Consider the following 6924-nt stretch of genomic DNA (forward strand, 5'->3'; position numbering starts at 1 on the left):
TGGTGCTGAATAGTAAACATTGCTATTATCTGACAAAATTACATACAATATCATAAAATTTTAGGTAAATAAACAAATCAGGCTATAAAAGCACTAACCACCTTTGAAACATTTTTTATTTGAAATAACAGTTTCACCTTTTGTAAATTCCTGAGTGAGCTATTCAAAATAATAGAAATCCATATAATAACTGAGAAGCTCTCATAAAATATCACTGATGATTGAAGATGGCCTAAACTGAATCTATATAACACGTGTTTCATCCACTGAAGTTCAAGGATGTTAAAATATATATGTGATAGCCTAATATTGTAAACAGAAAGATTAAACTATTAAGAAGTTATAATTACCCAGAATAGTCTATAATTTGACTATATTACAAAGTGGGAGAGATGATTTTTCTAATTCGTTTTAGATACAAAGAAAAGAGCTCCCAATGCAGAGTGAGAAAAACATCCTGGAGCCTATAAAGAATAACCTTTTGTTGATAGAAGATGGCAAATGTTTGAATGCTCACAAGTGTGCATATCACTATTCAAAAGGATATTTAAAACACACAAACACAGTTCAGACACACATATCTGAAACATCAGTTCCTTCTATCAACTTCTAAAGGCTGCCTTACTTGTACCCACAAATGGCAGCCCAGTAGGCAGTGACATCAGACCTGGAAATGATGCGGCCTGTACAGAATGCAGTGAAGTGCAGTGCTCTACTTGTTTGCAATAGTTTTATTTTTCGACTAGTTTTTATCACACTTGGCATGAACAAGGGAACATGTGCTTTGCTAAATTTGAACTTTTAAGATGAGACTGAATTAACCAAGAACCAAAAAATTGCTTCTGAATTATCCTAAGATTGAAAAATGCCTTCCCCTTCATACTAGGAATGACAAAATAAAAGACAAATACATCTTAAAAGTTGAAATGTGAGCTAGGAAGATCCTTTCAATCAGAAAGTTCCATTAATTTGCCATTTCTTGAAACTCAAGTGTGTATCTGAATACATATATAACCCACATATATGACATGTTTTTGTTGTTATTCAGTCACGAAGTCATGTCCAACTCTTTTGCAACCCCATGGACTGTAGCCCACTAAGCTCCTCTGTCCATGAGATTTCCCAGGCAAGACATACATATACTAAATAAGTATAACTCTTGCCCCAAAACTTAATCTTATATTTTTCCTACTATAGTTGAACAAAATAACTATATTAGCTAAAATAACCAGAGATATAGCCCTAGAGATGCTCTCCCTTCATAAATTTCCTCTTCTTCCTCAAAAGGTTTACCAAGATATACAAATATAAATGATTTATATATGTAAAGAGTACCTTGTCATATAGGTATTTTCAGAGTTAAAATCCAAAATAACTTTAAAGTTCCAGTTATAAATCACAGCATATGTTTATAAGGAATCTAGTGATAAGTAATACGTCAAACAACCTGAAAGAATCAGCTTGTGGTACAAGCTTCATCGCATTAATAATGTCACAGTTTGTATGTTTATTAAATTAAATATTACCAGCAAGGGTCTTTTAAATGCTATGTTCCTAATACTAGATCACATATTTATTTCAGAGTTAGCATAGTAAGAGGGGGAGCTATCACTAGAAGGTCTATTAAGCCATGGTTTGTTTTTTTTTTCATTGCTTTAATGGAACTATTCAAATCAAATTTTTCACGCTATGCCTTGAACACTGCTGCAAACCATACTGTGGGTGTAAAATACATGCAAGGCAGATATAATCATCTCAGATGAGACCAGTGACTTGTACACCATCAAGTTTACTTTATTGTGAAAGCAGTGGGGTTTTCTTTCAAGTGAATATATTTTTAAATATGCTGCAATCTAATTTACAAGCTGAAGACCAGAACCAGGAAGACACAAATCTCAAAGCAACAGAATTAAATCAAGTATAATGCAATGTCTAAAATCCTGCCTACTTTGTTTCTGTCTTCCTTGAGAAACGTATATTGTTCTGGCAAAAGAAAATCTAACTGCCCAAAAGTAAATCTTGCACTCAGATTGTAAATTCAACAAATCATACAAATTCAACTTGCTTAAAAATTCTCAGCCACCTTTTAAAAGATTGATTCTACTGATATTAAGAACACTTTTTAAAATATTAAAATTAACCAAGCAATTGCCCACACACCAGAGTAAATTAAATATCTTAAAAACTGAATTCTTATCATTGGTCTTTAAAGCTGCTGACTTCTTCAAAGTAAGTTTTTTTGTTTTAATTCTAAAAATAAAAATAATTGATACTGTTTCTTTTGGGGGACCTAGACTGGTCTGTTTTCACAAAAGATCATAAGCTCTGTGATTTTTCCCATCTCCATGGCTAAAACATACATGATAAAAGAACTCATATACAGACAGAAAAGGGGCTGCACCAGAGGACAAGCAGAGTATTTTATAAAATCACTATGGACACAAGTACCTTGTAAAATATTGCTACAATGCATTTTACATTCTCCAGGAATGTAACGACATCTATTTAACAAGGCTTTTTTTCCAAGCCTGAACCCTAAACAGAAAGTACAACATCCCTGAAGGCTTCAGTACTAAAAGAATAGATACTTAACATCACCAAAAAAAAAAAAAGTGGGTCCTAAGTAAACCAGTTTTAACAGCAGGATTTATAAGAAAATGTAAGTTCAGGAGGGAAGGAGGTTCATAAAGTTCTCTGTAGACCCTAAATTACAACATTTTAAGAGCTCGGGAGATGTAAGTCAGTCCTAAAGAGTCAGAAACGACCTGATTTTTTTGAAACAAACCCAGTAAATTTCTCCTAGGCCTAAAAAGGCTTCCATGTCCTAAATCCTAGTAGGTTGCCTGGCTTGGTTCTGGCGGAGCCACATGCTCAGGAGAGCCGCACCCAAGGCTAGAGGCGAGGCCGGGAGCCACGCTGGACCAGGCTCTTGAAAGAACAGGAGAACCGCGCTGGGCCCCCTGTCTAGACCCGCGGCCTGGATGCCTGTCTGGACTCGCGGCCTGGAACTCGCGGCTGGAACAGCCAGAGGAGAGCAGTGCGCCCACCCAACGGCGAAGCCAGAGAGCCTGGGCCCAGGCTCAGCGGCGGGACCAGGCCTTCGGAGCCGCCGAAGGCCGGCCGAGCTCGTGCGGTCGTTCGTCCCCGCCGGCCTGGGCTCCCGAATGCCCTCGATCACAGCGCGCTCAGTGCCCGCCAGTCGGCTGCCCTGACCCCGCGGCTTCGGCCCCAAGGTGAGGCACCTAGGGCGCAGCATCTCTGGGCTCCAGCGGCGCCGGCCCGCCGCGCTCGGCCCCAAGCTGCTGGTGGGCAAGGAGTTAAGATGGCGCGCGACGCGAATGGCGGGAAGGCTTGAGCCAGAATAAAGAGCCGCACGCTCGTCTTTTTTTCTTCCTCTTTTTGAAAAGCCACTTTTGAAAACAGAAAATCTGCAGTTTAAGGGGAGGATTCGTCATCCTTCTCCGTCCCTACCCTGACTCCTACCCTCAGGGAGATAAAAAGGCAACTCGAAATCTAACCCAGGACGCGAACTCTGGTTCCCGCAGGCCCTCCCCCAAAACGCTCTGATTTCCTTGAAACAGCAGCAGCTTCTCAGACACACTGACAGTGTCACTTCACTAGACACCCAAGACTCCTTGTAAGCCAGGAGAAACGATCATGCTTGAAAGGGACAGGAAAGCACACTGCCTCCGAGAGGAGCGCGGAGCTGCAAATTTACCTCACGCTGACTCAGTCCACACAGCAGATGGTGCAGAGCTGCAAGGGAAACGACCTCCCCAATTTTTTTAAGTACTTCCTAATAGCAGCTAAGTGCGTCTTTCAGTACAAGGCACTACGTTCCTGTGAAATCTATCCTCGGCTTCTAAGAGCTTCGTTTCCGCACATGACACCGACTCCTTTGCTCGCGGTGACTCTGGCCCCAGGGTGGCGGGCCTGGCCCGGCGCCGTGCCCCGACCTCCAGGCTCACTCCCCGGAACCCTTAGCGGCTTGGCAGCCCCTCGCCCTCGACCTGGGCGCCCCCGGGCCTCCAGACTGCACGTGCGCCTCCTGCTCGCTGGCACCGAGGTCGAAGGAGCGCAGGGCCACAGGATGATTACAAGAATACACCGCTCCACTTAACTCGCCACGCAGACCCCCTGTTCTGTACTTTTAGTCCTCTTGTTTAGTTCTTAGGTGTGATCCGGGAGAAACAAACACAAAGGAAAATCAGTCATCGCTTTTCTATGTGGCAGACAAAACTCGGCGGAACGCCGTCTAGTGGCCAAATTACCCAAGAAAGGCAAATCGGTTTCGCTCCCCACCTCCAATTTTCATTTTAATTGGTACTTTGAAGCCTCTTTTCATCTGTCAAATTGCAAAGGGGATACAAGACCATCTCTGGATGGTGGTAAATTTCGCCCCATAACCTGAGACTGGCCTAGGCCAAACAAGAATGCTGAACCATTTTCCACCTTTCTTGGATCTCCTTCTCTGGAGACAAGAGTAAAAGAGAGCTCTGTGGACCCCTTGACTAAGACGCAACTAGCCCCCTCCCAGCTGGAATATCCACATTTCTGCACTTTTTCTCAAGGGATGGAGACCTGGCTTGGGCTGGATGGGCGCAGGAAGTCCACTGTAGAAGAGATGAAGTGGTGCCCCACAGATAACCTCCTAAAGCAAGTTTTAAGCTCACTGGTTAAATATCGACCTTTCATGAGTTTGCTCTATGAGTACTTTCCCCACTCCAACCCCTCCCTATCCCCCCAAAATAAAACAGTCAAGAAATGTAGGCCATTCTCTGTTTTCATTTACGGATTCACCACACAACTCCAAGGCCTTGTATTTAAAGACCGGAATTTTCAACATCTGACTAAAGCTGCGGTCAACAGCCTACTTTGACAAGCATTTAAATTACACACTTCTCTTGCCGAAAGCCTCCCTCTTGACTTTGTGAAATTTCAGTAAATATTTAATTTCTTATTAAAGACCCTCCATTTCCTGCTCATGTTATTTCCTACTTACAGATATAAGAAAGCGTGTACATTTTCCCGAAGGGGGAAAAAAAAAAAAAAAACGAGTGTAACAAAGTGAACTCGACTCACAGGGAATTAAGTAGTTGTAAATAAGACAGAAAAAAGTAATTACTGGTAGTGGTATATTAACAAATTTAAGAGGAAAATGGGATATAGTTCCCACTACACAGACTGCCCCATATTGGAGTAGAGACAGGCTATTCTTCCTCAGCCCTTAAAAATAATCACCTCTAATTAAATTTTCAAACTGTAAACTGCTTTCAAACACCATAGAGTTTTACCAGATTTATTTTACTTGTTATACACAGACAATACAAACGAGCAAAAAACAAAACGTTTCTCAATGGAGTGTGTCCTTGTATAAATTATTCAGTTCACAGACAAAACGAAACAAATATAAAAATCACAACATTAGGTTTACAGAAGAGCCAAAATATACACACGTTTAGACCCTGAATTCCTATTAGGAAAAAAAATCCCCCCAATGGACTGGAATCTAGATTGAGTATTGTGTATGATGCATATTTCACATTAGTTTTAAAGTACAAAAAAAAAAGTATAGGTTTGCTACACAACATTAGAAATTCTACTAATCTATTTTCAGGGGGATCAGTGCTCCTTATCAAATATAACAAGACTTAGAGGGGGGAATAAACAGTCTTACTTGCATTAATGCTAGTGTTTTCCCAAGGAAGTCAAATTTCAACTGTTTCTAGGTGGCGGGGAAATCATTTTCAAAACTAAAATGCAGTAAAATATACAACTCACACAATTCATCTTCACTAGACTACACTATAGTTAACCAACAATTCAGTCATCTATATCATTAGTAGAATATTCATTACAAAGATTTACAGCATATAAAGGTGGAGGGGGGAACTGAAAGATATTCAGAAACAGTTTGTCAGCATATTTGGCACCTGCACAGACCAGTAATGGATTTGGCACTTTGGGGAAAAACAAATAAGGCAAAATAATATTGCTGATGTCGAGCTATTCTATTTAGAAGGAAAGGGGAAAAAACATGTAACTCGTTAACTTTGCTTTGCAGGCATCATGCCACTTAATCGACTTGCCTATGAACAGACACCTATCCTTTACAGGTGTTTGATCAGATTCTCCTTAGCTATTTGTGTGCAGTAGGGCACAGGGTAGTTATTTCATGCAGTGGATTGAGGAGAAGTGAGAAACTCTTCATTATCTAGTCTTTCGAGTTTCCAGAGCCTCTTAGAATACTGTTAATAATCTCACAAGAAAACATTTTCAGGGGCGGGGGGAGTTGGAGAAAAAGGAAAAGAAATGAATGAGAAAGTTTAAGCGTGAACTGGTTTTGTGCCTTGACAATGTGAATAAAAACTAGCCATTCGTTACAATAAATTAACACTATATACAGTCATTTCACAGGCTTTGTTCCACTAGAATTATTAACATCCCTACCATCCATCCATCCATCCATCCACTCGGGGATAAGAAAGGACGCGCTGGGTGGGTCCAGGTTCTACAGTCAACATCCTACGGTTAATGGGGAGGCCGAGACTTGGCGGGTCGGAATCGCTGCTGCCTGACAGGACTGCCCAGGTCTCCTAAAGGTGAAGAGTTTCATGAGGAGAAAGACAAGGAGAGGGTGAGAAAAAGACGAGGGGGTGGGGGGGAACTGTTAGGATAACTTCACAGAAGGAGAGTAAGTAGGCAAACCAAAAAGGTTTACAGCCAAGTTGAAGGTCGGTGCGCTAACTGCAGAAACTGCTGTGCAAAAAAAAAAAAAAGTTAAAATCACACTCTGGAGACCTGTACTAATTCGCTGCAGACGGTGTTCGAGGGTCAAATAAACTGAGGGAGTGCGCGAGGTGGGGCGTGAGCAGGAGGCGCAGGGGAAGAGGCGCGAGGAGCCGGCAGGGGCCGGGCCGCGGC

Source organism: Bison bison, unplaced genomic scaffold (genome assembly GCF_000754665.1).
Source record: "Bison bison bison isolate TAMUID 2011002044 unplaced genomic scaffold, Bison_UMD1.0 scf7180017864452, whole genome shotgun sequence".
NCBI lineage: Eukaryota > Metazoa > Chordata > Mammalia > Artiodactyla > Bovidae > Bison > Bison bison.